Source organism: Prionailurus bengalensis, chromosome C1 (assembly GCF_016509475.1).
Source record: "Prionailurus bengalensis isolate Pbe53 chromosome C1, Fcat_Pben_1.1_paternal_pri, whole genome shotgun sequence".
NCBI lineage: Eukaryota > Metazoa > Chordata > Mammalia > Carnivora > Felidae > Prionailurus > Prionailurus bengalensis.
Window position 1 is genome coordinate 36,410,994 of NC_057345.1, and position 15,822 is coordinate 36,426,815.

The following is a 15,822-nucleotide window of genomic DNA, read 5'->3' on the forward strand; positions in this document are numbered from 1 at the left end:
TCACCCATCTATTACACAATAGCTGGAAAAAAAGCTTTTTAAAGTGCAGATTTGATTATTAGATGTTTATGTGAACTTGCTTAGTGAATTTTTTGTTACTCTTAAGATGATACCTGAAAGTCTTGACATGGTCCATAAGACTATATACACAATCTGGTTCCTGTCTTTGTCTCCATGTTTTGCACAGTATGTTCCCTGGACCTGGAATGCTCTTTCATATTTACCTTGCTAGCTCCTACTTTCCGTCAAATGTCTGCTTTTATCTCACTTCCTTATGAAAGGCTTTTCTGACCTCACCCTTACCTTGCTGTCCCTAAACTAAGTTGGATTTCCCAGAATGTACTTTCATTAAACCCTGTACTTTTCCTTTATAGCTTTTACAGCAGTTGTAAAGAATTAGTTGTCTGTCTTTTCCCACTGGATGATCTGTTAGTCTGCTTGGGCTGCCATAACAAAACACCACAGGCTTGGTGACTTAAATGACAGAAATGTATTTTCTCAGTTCTGGAGGCCAGATGTCTAAGATCTAGGTGCCAGCAGCATCAGTTTCTGGAAAGGGCTCTCTCTCTGGCTTGTAGATAATGCTTTTTGCTGTGTGCTCACATGGCCTTTTGGAGGGGAGTGGGAGGGGGGAAGGGTATGTGTGTATGAGAAAGATTTTTTTTTTCCTGCTTATAAAGCCACTAGTCCTTTCAGATTAGGGCCCCACACTTATGATCTCATTTAATCTTAATTACTTCCTAAAGACCCTATCTCCAAATATAGCCACATTAGGGGTTAGGGCTTCAACATTTGACTTTGGGGTGGTAGGGGTACTGTTTGGTCCATAGCAAATGGTAAGTTCCATGAGGTCAGGACCCATGTTGTATGGGTATACTCTATCCTTGAGGCCTGGTATAAAGTTTAATACATAGTGGGCAGTTAGGCCTGTTCCTAACATTTGTTTGTCCTGGAACAAGAACATAAATAGAGATATTAAGTTAGATTTTTATGTAATGCTAACAAATTGTAAAATAAAACACCTTCTATTTTCCTATCCTGAGACATACATAGTTTCATAATAACAAATTACAAAAATAATTGTGTGGAGCTGTTTTTTTTAATGTTTATTTATTTACTTAGAGAGTGAGCAGGGGAGGTGCAGAGAGAAGGAGAAAGAGAGAATCCCAAGCAGGCTGTGTGCTGTCAGTGCAGAGCCTAATGTGGGGCTTGAGCCCAAGAACTGTGAGATCAGGACCTGAGCCAAAACCAAGAACTGGATGCTTAACCGACTGAGCCACCCAGGTGCCCACCCGTGAAGCTATTGATTTTAAAAAATGAATGTGATATTTTGTCTAACTCAATATTAATGAGGCAGATGTTACAGCCAGTTCAGAGAAGTGAAAGAAACATAGCTTTATATGTTTAAAGAAATGTTGAACTATATTTATAAATGGTTACTAAACTGGAGTTTTCTGTGGGGAGAAGGGAAGTCATTTGAACCTCAGCTCTACAAAATTTATTTATAATATCTATAGACAAGAACTGTTTGTATCAGTATCAATTACCTATAACTTACAGAGTTGGAAAATAGCTGAAAGGCAATAAAAGGCTAGAACAAGTAGTGTATTCTCTAAACAGTACATAGTTTCCCATCAGATGATTGTTATCTCTTCTTTGCTTATTCCAAGTTTCCTTATAGTCTCACCCTTTTGATCTAACGCAATCTCAAATATTATTCTTATTCTTGATCACAAAACAAGATTGGTCTCATTAAGTTTGGCTTGGTTATTTAAATAGGGGTAGTAATAATGTTAATTTTTCATGTTGACCTTTTTAATTTGCTTTTCTGGAAATTTTGTAAAGAATCTCAGATTGAACTTTAAAAGCCTCTATTGTTTTTTTCAATTTTTTTTAAAGTTTATTTATTTATTTTGAGAGAGTGTGAGCAGGGTAGGACAGAGAGAAGGGAGAGAGAGAATCCTAAGCAGGCTCTGCACTGTCAGCTGAGAGCCTGATGTGGGATGTGAACTCATAAACCGTGAGATCATGACTTGAACTGAAATCCAGAGTCAGACCCTTAACCAATTGAGCCACCCAGGTGCCCCTCTATTGTCTGTATTTTGAGTCTAGAAAGCAAGCTTAAGAAATATGCTGTATTATATTTCATCAGCAGTACTGATACATTTGGGTGAATTCTTCTTTTCTCAGTATCCCCCAAATGTCCTAAGGGTCCTGGGCCTTCCAGGAAGTGACCTTCCTTACCACCTAGAAGGGTGGACCCTGGAAAGCTAGGTACCAGGGCAGTTTTCCTGGGAGGGTTTTGTAATTACTGGTTCCATAAAGTCAACTATAGTTCCTTAAAAGTGGCTTATTATACCTGATTAAATAAGTAAACATCATTCTCAAATATGACATTTCAGACAAATACTTTTTGTATAACTTTTTTTACAATGATATTTTAAGGGCATTCAGTAAGTAAATTCAGCAAGACTTTCTCAAATCTCACTGGGGAGAGAGTCTTTGAGAATCATGATTCAGGAATATTGCATTTATAAAAGCAAAGGTTACTAAATTTTTTAGAGTTTAGATAGCTTAAGAAGGAAGAGAGCAGGCTTCCTTACATATCTAGAAAACAGACATTAAGACAGTATTCCAAACAAATCACTATAATCATCTCTCATTAGTTCATTTAGTCCTGTGTAATTAATTTTCATTTCACTGGATTTAGTTTAGTGGTCTGCTTCTCAACTAAAAAGAGTTCTGGAAATTCTGACTCAGTCCTGTGGAATGGTCTGGAAGTTGTCCAGTTGTTCATGCAATGGTATCAGAAGCCTGTACCCAAGAGTCTATTCTTTGAAGTGTCAGTAGTTTGAGATACCTGCTACAGTTCTTTTCCAGGGGGCTCTGAGACCATCCTTTATTAAAAAACAAACAAACAAACAAACAAACAGATTTGGCTTCTAGTTTATTGCAGATCCTTCAGACTAGCATCTGTGTAAAACAGAATCTCTCTGTAGATGACAAAGACTTAAAATAGCTGTGGTCAGTTTATACTGGTAATTTTTAAAGGTGAAAGGTCTAATGAGAGTTTACAACATGAATAATGCAGCTAACCAGCAAGTTCTTTCTGTGTCATACAAAAAGAATATTAAAGCCAATTCAAAAACGTTCTAACAAAGTGTCTCTAAGAGTAGTTCTTTTCAAGAACTGTCAAGGAAGACAGTGAATATTATAGCTGATTTCTAAAACATGAATGAACATAATTTTTGCAGAGGAAAAAAATCTTGACATATAACATATAAAATCTTATGGCATAATATATGTATCAAGGCTATACTAAGGATCTCAAGTAAAAAGATTTAGTAAGTCTGGTATAAGTCCTAGACATCTACCTAGAAGATTCAAATTTTAAAAGTAAGATTGTTACCAAGTAAGCATTTTATTTATTTATTTATTTTATTTTTTAAAGTTTTTTTTTTTTAATTTAAATAATCTCTATACCCAACATGGGCTTGAACTCATGACCCTGAAATCAAGAGTCTCTTGCTCTTCCAACTGAGTCAGCCAAGTGCCCTATTAAGCATTTTGTTTTATTTACCTGTTTTTTATTTTTATTTATTTTTTTAATGTTTATTTATTTTTTGAGAGAGAGAGTGCATGTTGAGGAAGGGCAGAGGGAGAGGGAGAAACAGAATCTGAAGCAGGCTCCAGGCTCTGAACTGTCAGCACAGAGCCTGATGCAGGGCTCAAACTCACAAACTGCGAAATCATGACCCGAGCTGAAGTCGGTCGCTTAACCAACTAAGTCACGCAGGTGCTCCTTATTTTTACTTTTTAAATTTTTTTATTAAAAGCATTTTTTTAATGTTTATTTTTGAGAGAGAAAGAGACAGTGCGAGTGGGGGAGGGGAAGAGAGAGAGAGAGAGAGAGAGAAGGAGACACAGAATCTGAAGCAGGCTGTAGGCTCTGAGCACAGAGCCCAACACTGGGCTTGAACCCACGAACTGTGAGATCATGACCTGAGCTGAGGTCGGAGGCTTAACCTACTGAGCCACCCTGGCGGCCCATTTACTTTTTTTAAGTTTATTTATCTGAGAGAGACAGAGTGAGAATGGGGGAGGGGCAGAGAGGGAGGGAGAGAATCCCAAGCAGGTTCTGTGCATGGTCAGCGCAGAGCCCAGTATAGGGCTTGAACTCATGAAACCATGAGATCATGACCTGAGCTGAGATCAAGAGTCAGTTGCTTAACTGACCGAGCCACATGGGCACCCCCCAAACATTTTAAATAATAACTCAAATTAAGACCGGAAACACTAAACTCTTATTTCCCAAAATCTGGCAAAACACCATTGGGACTTGTAAATAGAAACCTTATGTATAAAGAGGGCATTGACAAATCTCTAAGAGGAGCTTCCCATAAATTATACAATGTTTAGGATATTTATGTTAATTTTACCTGTCCAAATTTAAACTAGGGAGGGCTGAGCGTCTTTTCTGATTTGAGAACTTTTCTCATGAAACTTATCGAAAGTAAAAAAACAAATCTAATTATTTCTAGTACATTTGAAAGGACACCTTGTGATTTTTCCAGGGATGCTATGGGATGTCTCTAAGATAGCTTTAGTTAGTAAAAATACACTGAAAGTTTTATTGTTTTCTATATTTAGGATCTGATTTTGGGAAGGCAAACCTTCAAGGAGTTGTCAGTGAAAATGCTTAAGATAGGAGTGTTGGTGCTTGAGAAATAATACCCAGGTATTTTACCAGGGTGACAATAAAACATTTTAAAATGAGCATTGAAGGTAACCAATTTTAAATAACCACAACTTTTTCATGAGGAGCCTTTGTTTGTTTTCTTAAGTAATTAAGGACATAATTAGTCAGTATAAAGCAAAATTATTCTAATAAGACACAGAATAATTGCTATCTGGGCATATTACACAGAAAAAAAAAAGAATAGCTTTTAATATTGTAGGTGAAAGCGATAAACTGTAAACCAGGGAAATTGGCCCATCAATACTGAACAAACTTAGCTAAGATTTTAACCAGTTCATAGCTTTTCAGACTTGTGGCATGGTATTATAAACCATGACAAATAAAATTATCTTGCTAAGTTTTGTTCATTATTTTCCTTTATATTCTGTAACATATTTACAATTTATTTGAGGACAGTTCTTAGGGGGTCATCAAGGTCAAATGGTCAAATTTAATTAAAAATTTTTTTAAAATTTAATTTATTTAAATTCACATCCAAATTAGTTAGCATCTAGTGCAACAATGATTTCAGGAGTAGATTTCTTAGTGCCTCTTACCCATTTAGCCCATCCCCCCTCCCACACCCTCTCCAGTAACCCTCTGTTTGTTCTCCATATTTATGAGCCTTTTTTTTTTTTAACGTTTATTTATTTTTGAGAGGGAGAGACAGAGTGCGAGTGGGAGAGGACAGAGAGACAGACAGACAGAATCCAAAGCAGGCTTCAGACTCTGAGCTGTCAGCATGGAGTTGATGCGGGGCTTGAACTCACAAACCGCGAGATCACGACTTGAGCCAAAGTCAGATGCTCAACCGACTGAGCCACCCAGGTGCCCCAATGAGTCTCTTCTGTTTTGTCCCCCTTCCTGTTTTTATATTATTTTTGTTTCTCTTCCCTTATGTTCATCTGTTTTATCTCTTTTTTTAATTTTATTTTTTTATTTTTTAAAATTTATATCCAAATTAGCATATAGTGCAACAATGATTTCAGGAGTAGATTCCTTAGTGCCCCTTACCCATTTAACCCCTCCTGTAACCCTCAGTTTGTTCTCCATATTTACGAGTACCCCTCCCTGTTTTTATATTATTTTTGTTTCCCTTCCCTTATGTTCATCTATTTTGTCTCTTCATCTCTTCATGTCCTCATATGAGTGAAGTCATACGATTTTTGTCTTTCTGTAATTTCACTTAGCATAATACCCTCCAGTTCCATCCATGTAATTGCAAATGGCAAGATTTCATTCTTTTTGACTGCCGAGTAAATACTCCATTGTATATATATATACCACATCTTCTTTACCCATTCATTCATCGATGGACATTTGGGCTCTTTCCATGCTTTGGCTATTGTTGATAGTGCTGCTATAAGCATGGGGGTGCATGTGTCCCTTTGAAACAGCACACCTGTATCCCTTGGATAAACACCTAAGTAGTGCAGTTGCTGGGTTGTAAGGTAGTTCTATTTTTAGTTTTTTCCCTACTGTTTTCCAGAGTGGCTGTACCAACTTGCATTCCTAAAATGATACTAACATGCAGTGCATTTATCATTGCTATCTTAAAATGAATCAATAAGTAAACATTTAAAAATGTCTCAGACCGTCCAGCCAATCATAGTCAACCCATAAAATCAAGAGCTAATAATAATGTTTTGAGGTGCTAAGTTTTGAGATTATTTAAGTATGTTAAAGATGTTTGTGTCCTCCCAAAATTCAGATGTTGAAGCCTATCCCCCAATCTTCTGGTATTTGGAGGTGGGGCCTTTGGGAAGTAATTAGACTACCACAACAATCAATATGTAGAATATTTTTATTACCCAAAACATACCTTGCATGGTTTTGCAGTCAATTCTTCTTCCACCCTTGGCTCCAGGCAACCACTGATCTGCTTTTTGGGGCTATAGATTAGTTTTGCCTATGGCAGAATTTCGTATGTGAAAATCATACAGTATTGACTCTTTTGTATTAGGCTTCCTCATGTTCCTCAAGTACTCCTGTTCATTTTATTTATTTTTTTAAAGATTTTTTAAAGGTTTGTTTATTTTTGAAAGAGACAGATTGGGAGTTGGGGAGGGGCAGAGAAAGAGGGAGACACAGAATCTGAAGCAGGCTCGAGGCTCTGAGCTGTCAGCATACTGCCCAATGTGGGGCTAGTACTCTTGTTCCTTTTAATGATTAGTATTTTCTTGTGTAAATATACCTCTATTTGTTTGGTAGATATTTGGGTTGTTTCCAGTTTTTGGATATTATGAATAAAGCTGCTATGATCATTCATGTACAAGTCTTTTTATGGACATATGTTTTCATTTTTTTGAGGTATATAACTGCGAGTGGTCCAGCCATTAAAATAGTACCCTAATCATTGCTACCAGCAATGGGAGTAGCTTAGCCATAAACAAACCTAACACAAAACCTGATTATATAGAGGAAAATTAAACTTATAAAAGTAGAGAGTCAGCAAAGTTCAGATTGCCACTTAAAATTTACCTTTAGAAGTTAAGAAAAGATATGTGTGGGCAGCCCACATGAGGTACACTTCTCATCTGTGGCTCTGTGAGGTGAATCCATTGGGCATTTTGGTGGAGGACTTGCAGTACTGTTTAACAGGTAATTTTCCAAAAAAGAAAATCATGGCTCTTATCTAGATATAAAATGAAAACATTTAAAGATTAAAAAAAAAGCCTCATCATTAATGAGGGAATCAGATGTTATAACCAGTTATCAATTTTTTCCATTATCAATATTTATGATTGAAAGTTGGCAAAATATCAAGGATCATAATTTCATTAATATTATTCCCATATTGATACTCATCTGTTTGAGCAATAAAGTAAAGGCAAGCAATTCATAAATTGTTAAAATGCCTATACTTTTCCTTGGCTTTATTTCAGCAAAATCACTATGTTGTAATTAAGATTGTTTAAAATAAATGGTATTATCTTTATGTCAATTATATCTCAATAAAACTAGGAAAAAATGTTAAATAATTCATCAATATTTTATATTACATATTGAAATTGTATTTTGAATATACTATATTACATTAAATGAGATATATTAAAAATTTTAAAAATTGTGTTATCAAGATAACAAAAATTGTTGTTATCTTGTTACTTTGATCAAAGTAACAAAGATTGTTATCTTTGGCACTTTGAAGAAGTGCCAAATTAACTTCCTTGAGACATTTTATTTCTTAACATTATTAAAAAATAAGTTCTATTTAGGGGGTGTTTATTCTGCTGCAGATGAACCATGAATTTTGCACATCAAACTTTGTGATGGAGTTTCATAAATAATTGTCATCATGGAAGATATTGCACAATGTTGTAATATCACCTTATAAATTACTGTCACTTTTATTGCAATTTCACCATTTCTTAAAAGCAACGTCTAGGGCCTTATAACATTTGTTAAGTTCTTCTTTAATCTTTTCAGTGCTGGGATATTATAAACAAAACCAACAATAGCAGTATGTTCATACTAAATCTTAATATGTTGCTGGTTCCAAAGTAGTCTATAGAGATCAGTTTAGGATTATTTGGCAGTGACTCTTCTTTATAGTCATGTATGGTGAACATAATCTAAGGTGGCCCCCATGGTTTCCTTCTCCTCTGGGTGTTGACACATTTGTGTGTTGCTCCTCCCTTTGAATGTGGACACTACCTTTGACTTGCTTCTAACAGAACAACAGAACATAGTACAGGTGATGAGATATCACTTCTTTGACTATTTTATGGTATGTAAGACTCTCTAGTTAGTAGGCTCACCATAGAGACTGTACTTGTTTGATGAAGTAGGCAGCTATGTTGTAAAAGCCCATGTGGCAAGGAACTGCGGTAGCTTCAAGGAGGTGAGGTGGCTTTCAGTTGATATCCAGCAAGCAGCTAGGGCCCTCAGTTTTACAACCACAAGGAAATGAATTCAGCCAATTACAATACTGGGCTTAGAAGTGGACTCTTCCCCAGCCTAGCCTCCCTTACGAAAATACAACCTAGGCAACACTGTGAATGTCTCACTTTGTGAGACCCTAAGCAGAGGACCTAGCTAAGCTGTGCTTAAATTTTTGATTCACAAAAACTGAAATTAATCAAAGTTTGTTTAAAGTGGCTATATTTGTGATAATGTTATTCGATAGAAAATGAATACATGATACAGATGTACTTATTACATTTTCTTGCTTTAATTTCTGTATATTGCAATGTCAGTTTCATTACATCTGGTATGTGGAAATTCTTTTGACTAAATTATTTTTAATCTTTTAAAAGGTGAAAGAGCCAAACTGTGAAACAGATTTCTTTCGTTTTTGTCTCCCCATCAAATGGTAAATGTTAAGTGTTTAAGTTTCTAAAAACCATTACATAATTCTCCAAAAATGGTTGTATCATTTTATACTCCCTCTAGTGATATTGAGAGTTCTAGTTGGCCCACATCCATACTAACACTTGTTATGGTCAGACTTTAAATTTTAGTCATTCTAGTGGGTGGGTAGTGGTATCTCACTGTAGTTTTAACTTGTATTTGCCAGATGAAAAATGATGTTGACCGTGTTTCTCATGTACAAATTGGCTATTTGTATATCTTCTTTTGTGAAATGTGTGCTCTAGTCATTTGCTCACTTAAAATGAATTGTGTAGTTTATTATTATTACTAAGAGATGTTTATACATTCCAGATATAGATCTTTTGTCAGATACATTGTGACTGTATTCCTCCGGTCTATGGCTTGCCTTTTTCCTTTGAAAAATATTTGCAACGGTAACTTTCAAAGAGCAAAAGGTCAACCTCCCTGGTGGTCTAGTGGTTAGGATTCGGCGCTCTCAAAGAGCAAAAGGTCTTAATTTTTATATTGTTTAGCTTGTGAATTTTTATTTTTTGTGAGTTCAATTTGTGAGTATTCATCCTATGTACATCCAAGAAATCCTTGCCTGTCCTGAGATCATGAAGATTTTCTCCAGTGTTTTCTTCTAGAAGTTCTGTAATTTTAGCTTTTACATTTGGGTCTTAGTCCCTTTTGAATTATTTTTTACTTTAAAAATTGTGATAAAATACATATAACATTTAATTATACACATTCTCAAGTATACAATTTAATGGCATTAAGTTTATTCACAATGTTGTGCAACTATCACCATTATATTTCTAAACTTTTTCATCACCCCAAGTATAAACTCTGTAGCCTTTAAGAAATAAGGCTTTCCCAGCCTCTGGTAGCTCTATTGTACTTTCTGTCTCTATGCATTCACCTATTACAGATACTTCATGTGAGTAGAATCACACAATATTTGGCCTTTTGTCTGGCTTATGTCACTTAACATAATTCATTTTGTCCATATCTTAAGTCAATTTTGGTAAGATATTTTTTGAGTTTTTCTTTTTTAATTTTTAATGTTTATTTATTTTTGAGAGAGACAGAGTGTGAGCAGGGGAGGGGCAGAGAGACAGAGGGAGACACAGCATCCAAAGCAGGCTCCAGGCTCTGAGCTGTCAGCACAGAACCCGATGCCGGGCTCGAACCCACAGACCGTGAGATCACAACCTGAGCTGAAGTCGAACGCTTAACCGACTGAGCCACCAAGGTGCCCCTTGAGGTTTTTAATTTATGTTATTGGCATAAGTTGTTCCTGGTATTCTCATTCTTTTATTGTCTGTTGAAGTGTTGCGATAGCCCATCTTTTATTCCTAAGAATGGTAATTTGTGTTTTCTCTCCTTTGCTTCTTGATTTGTCTTACTAGGAATTTTTTTTTTTTTTTTTAGAGTAAACTCTACATCCAATGTGGGGCTTGAACTCACGACCCCAAAATCAAGAGTCACAGGCTCTAAACTGACTGAGCCAGCTGGGTGCCTCTGTCTTCCTAGGATTTTTATTAATTTTATTAATATTTTCAAAGAACCCACTTTTGGCTTTGTTAATTTTTTCTATTTTTTCTTTTCTGTCATTGATTTCCTTTTAGAAGCATGTCCTAAACCATTGAGGCTGCCTCTAGACCTCAGGACAGGACTCTTCTGTTCCTGCCCCGCCTTTTTTTTTTAATTGAGATGTAGTTGACAGACAGTGTTTTAGTCATTGATTTCTGCCTTTACTTGTATGTATTCTTATATTTTGATTTTTAAATTTTAATTGGCTTTTCTTTTTTCAGTTTTTAATCTAGAGGCATAAATTAGTGTAAGTATTTTATTTTTTATTTTTTTTTATTTAAAAAAATTTTTTTTAACGTTTATTTATTTTTGAGACAGAGAGAGACAGAGCATGAACGGGGGAGGGTCAGAGAGAGAGGGAGACACAGAATCTGAAACAGGCCCCAGGCTCTGAGTTGTCAGCACAGAGCCCGACACGGGGCTCGAACTCACAGACTGCGAGATCATGACCTGAACCAAAGTCGGACGCTTAACCGACTGAGCCACCCAGGCGCCCCTAGTGTAAGCATTTTAATGTAAGCATTTAAAGCTATAATTTCCTTCTAAGTGCTCCTTTAACTGCATACTATAAAGTTTGATATGTTGTGTATTCATTTTAAATTAATCTAAATTATTTTCTAATTTCCTTTGTCATTTCACCTTTGATCAATAGCATATTTAGAAGTGTGGTTTAATTTCCAGATGTTGGGGAATTACGTAAAAATTGTAATTGATTTTGAATTCTGTTGTGTTCAGATAACATACTTTATAGGATTTCAGTCTTTTGAAATTTCTTGAGATTTCTTTTATGGTCTAGCCTGTGGTCTTTCTTGATGTATGTTCAATGTGTGTTTGATTAGCTACCCTGCATTCTAACTGGTGCCTTCTCAGCCTGGTGGAACTACTATATTTTGCTTGAACTGTAGCTGTCTGTACCTCTGTAAGAAAAGTGTTCCCAAGCAGAGGGCTGGGACAACTGGGATGTTTCCCCTTTTTCTGGGTTTGCATTTTTGTGTTGCCTTTTCCCAGTGCCTGAAAACTACTGCTTCGTATGCTTTGTCTAGTTTTATGGGGCTTTGTAGCGGAATAGCTAGTTTTGTTCTCCTTCATACAGTTTGTCTAGTTTTATAGGGCTTTGTAGAAGACTAGCTACTTTTGTTTCCATAACTCTCATAGTTGCAGGTGAAAGTTTGACAGTCTTAATGCCTAAAATTCAGAGTTTTTTCTTAGTTCTCTCATAAGTGAGAACCTGTATTTTGTTTCAAGTTAATTAAAGTGTCATTTGTACTTTGTCATTTTCCTCCTTAGATAACTTATTACATATAACAAAGTTGTTTAACATGACTTTTGTCCCTGTTATAATTTATAGAACTGAGTTATATATATATATATATATTTTTTTTAAAGTTAGGTATGATTTTTCTTACTTTTTCCAGTAAAATTAATCATTTCAGTCTTTATTCAGTCTTGCTAGTGACCATTTGTTTCATCATTTTTCAACCAGCTTAAATCTTTAGTCATTTTAGCATCAAATTTCAAAATAATTTACATTAAACCTGTAAGTTTTTCTTTATTTTCTGTGATCACTTTGCTGTTAAACCACAGGAGGAAAAAAAAACCACCTTTCTACTTGGCTAAACATTAGATAGATAATATTAAGAACAATTATACATGCATCTATATTGGCATTTACTTCTGTTCTTTGACTATGATGGCTTATTTCCTGTTTATTCAATCTTTTCTTTAGTGCTAATAATTGTATGTGTGCCTTCTGTGTGCAGTGAAGTCTGTTCACTTTCGTTAATTTTGTTTTTTAATTTAAGCAGTACAACTTATTTGTAGATTTTTTATTTCTTAAGTTCTACTTTCCTGCTTTTTCTATCTCTGTCATGATTATATCTTGTACTCATTATTATAATGATCTATAGGATTTAAAAAGAAAATGTAATTGTATTCAGAGAGTATCAAGTTTGAATACATATATTTTATAGTTTTCAAAAATATATTGCAAACTATAAAAATATGGAATGCTTCCTGAACTTGTGTGTCATCCTTGCCCAGGGGCCAGCTAATCTTCTCTGTATCATTCCAGTTTTAGTATATGTGTTGCCAAAGTGAGCACAAGTTTGAGTATATTTTTATAAAAATATAAAGTAAAAAATTGAAAATTTTCATGCTTTTAAAATTATTTTGTTTTTAAGTATTTTAAATTATTTACCCTAAATTTAAGAATGTTGTGATTTCGGGGCACCTGGGTGGCTCAGTCGGTTAAATGTCTGACTTCAGCTCAGGTCATGATCTCACATTTCGTGAGCTTGAGCCCCGCATTGGGCTTTGTGCTGACAGCTTGGAGCCTAGAGCCTGCTTCCGATTCTGTGTGTCTCTCTCTCTCTGCCCTTCCCCTGCTCACACTCTGTCTCTCACTCAAAAATAAATAAACATTAAAAAAATTTAAAAATTTTGTGATTTCTGGATACATCTGAATATGTATTTTTTTTAATGTTTATTTATTTTTGAGAGAGAGAAAGTCAGAGGGAGAGTGAGAGAGAGAATCCCAAGCAGGCTACGTGCCGTCAGTGCCTGACATGGGGCTCGAACTCATGAATCAGGAGATCATGACCTGAGCCGAAATCAAGAGTTGGACACTTAACTGATGAGCCACCCAGGTGCTCCTAAGTATAGTTTTATAGATAACATTTTAATTTTAGCATTAACTATACAATTATCAGCATAAAAAATTAGCCTTTGGCCTTACATATGTTATGTCTAGACCTGCACATAAATAAACTTACTGGTGATATGAATTCCTTAATTCTGCAGAATGTTCCTCAGCTGCCATGTGCTCTGGTATGAATACTGAGGTAAATGATAAATATCTTTAGAACCATGAATTGGAACAGAAAGAAATTAAGTAAATAGTTGTTGGGTTGTATTTAGAACCATACTTGGATTAGACAAGAAATCTGTTTTATTCACGTTATCTGAGAGGAGGAAGGATTTGACAGGTTAATTAATTTGTCTTTTTGCTTACTTCTAAGGCCCTTTGCTGTTCAGATACTTTATAATCTCAGCAGAATTCTCTCTGAAGTTTGCAGTTTCACAGTCCATAACAGCAATCTGACATGGTTGTCTTCTTAAAAAATACAAAGGAAGAAACATGTGGGCAACTGTTTTCCTGAGGTTTGAACAGTGTAAGTCATGAGAATGGATTTTTAGGGTTCTACTTTGTCAGTACAGAATTGTAAGTCACAAGTGTGATAGAAGCAACCCATTTCTTTAATGAATTTATTTTTGTGTATTTGTTATTTTGCAGAACTGCTAAAGTGAGAAGCCTGTGGCAGAGACCCTTCTTGCCTGGCCTAAGGGTAGTAATGCAGTTGATAAATAGTTGTGTGAACAAATAAGAAAAAGCAGATGTTTAATCTTCCATACCTCACATTGTTGAATGCTATCCAGTCCCAGGGAAATGTTAAGCCCTCCTAGTGCTGACACAGCCACAGGAATATTGGCACAAATGTATTATAATGCCAGTAAGTTTAAAGCAAGTGCTTTGTGTGGGGATGTTAAACTCTGGGAGTAAGAGTGATGCCTTCTTTGGATTAGATGAAGGACATAAAATATGACTCCCATTCTCTAAAAATCAAATATTTTCTAACCTTTAGCATTATTTAAGGAGCTCCATGCTCTGCCTCCTCTCCCAATTTATTATTGCACAGCAGGCTAGAGAGAAGTGTATTTGCTGCTGTTGTCAGAATCGTCTGCTGAAAGGTATTTATAGCACAATGGTTCATTACATTGATTCTAGAGATTACCTCAGTTCACCAACTTGGCTGAAGACAGGAATACTTCTGGCTAGCATACATAGTTCATATGTAGGGTAACTAGGTGCAAATATATTGAAGAAAGGGTACTTTCTGCTTTACCACTGGCATGATTTTAACATCCTCGTGCTGCCTTTTTTTTTTTTTAATAATGAGAATAATAATAGCACATATATTATAGGACTGTGATGAGGACTACCTGGGTATTATGTGTAGTGTGCTTAGAATAGAGTCTAGTACATAGTAAGTACTTACAAATGTGTAAATGTTCGTTGCTGTTATGTCATCATTATATATTATTGTTCAGGAGCATGGGCTTGGGTATTAGAGATTGGACAATGTTGATTAGAAACTTAAGGCTGGCCTTGACTTAGCCTGAGATGGGGATAGACCATGGTTGGTTTCTTAGTTGTGGGAGTGTGGGCTTTTGTGACTGACCCTGATAATTACTTGTTGAGAGGTTGTAGATTTCAGAGTGTTTCCATTTTCATTAGGACTTATAGAAAACAGGGGATTCTGAAATAGGAGCTGTGAGAGCCAAGTGATGGACTAGTACATGGAAGGAAGAGTGAGTGTCTGTAGCTACTAGGTGGAGGCGAGTTTGCTTGGGTAATTAGAACAATGGCTTTCAAATTTTGTAGACTCTGATCCCCATTTAAAAAAAAATTTTTTTTAATAAACTCTATTTATTTTTGAGAGAGAGAGATTAAAGCAAGGGAGGGGCAGAGAGAGAGAGAGGGAGACACAGAGTCTGAAGCAGGCTTGAGGCTCTGAGCTATGGACACAGAGCCTGAGGCAGGGTTCAAACTAACAAACCATTTGATCATGACCTGAGCCGAAGTCAGATGCTTAACCTACTGAGCCCCCTAGGCGCCCCTACTCTGACCCTTAATAACAAATAGATTTTATATTGCAGCCCATCACATGTGTTTGCCCTTGTATATTTATATGTATTACCAGTAATAGATGTCACAAACATACATATTTCATAAAACAGTTCTGTGTGAAGCACTCTGATATTTTCTATTCTATTTCATTCTGTTTTCCTTTTAAGAAAATGTTGGTCCTATGGCACAAAAACAGACACATAGACCAATGGAATAGAATAGAAACCCCAGAACTAGACCCACAAACGTATGGCCAACTCATCTTTGACAAAGCAGGAAAGAACATCCAATGGAAAAAAGCCTCTTTAACAAATGGTGCTGGGAGAACTGGACAGCAACATGCAGAAGGTTGAAACTAGACCACTTTCTCACACCATTCACAAAAATAAACTCAAAATGGATAAAGGACCTAAATGTGAGACAGGAAACCATCAAAACCTTAGAGGAGAAAGCAGGAAAAGACCTCTCTGACCTCAGCCGTAGCAAT

The 15,822-nt window shown here is 35.8% G+C and overlaps 1 protein-coding gene and 1 non-coding gene across 10 annotated transcripts in view; one reads left to right on the top strand and one right to left on the bottom strand.

Moving 5' to 3' along the window:
* MAST2 (microtubule associated serine/threonine kinase 2) overlaps positions 1 to 15,822 on the top strand; it is a 225,701-nt gene that overhangs the window by 103,508 nt on the left and 106,371 nt on the right. The window lies entirely within an intron of this gene.
* LOC122482241 lies at positions 12,644 to 12,749 on the bottom strand. The gene has a single exon (XR_006297046.1). It is a non-coding gene; the product is annotated as a U6 spliceosomal RNA (small nuclear RNA).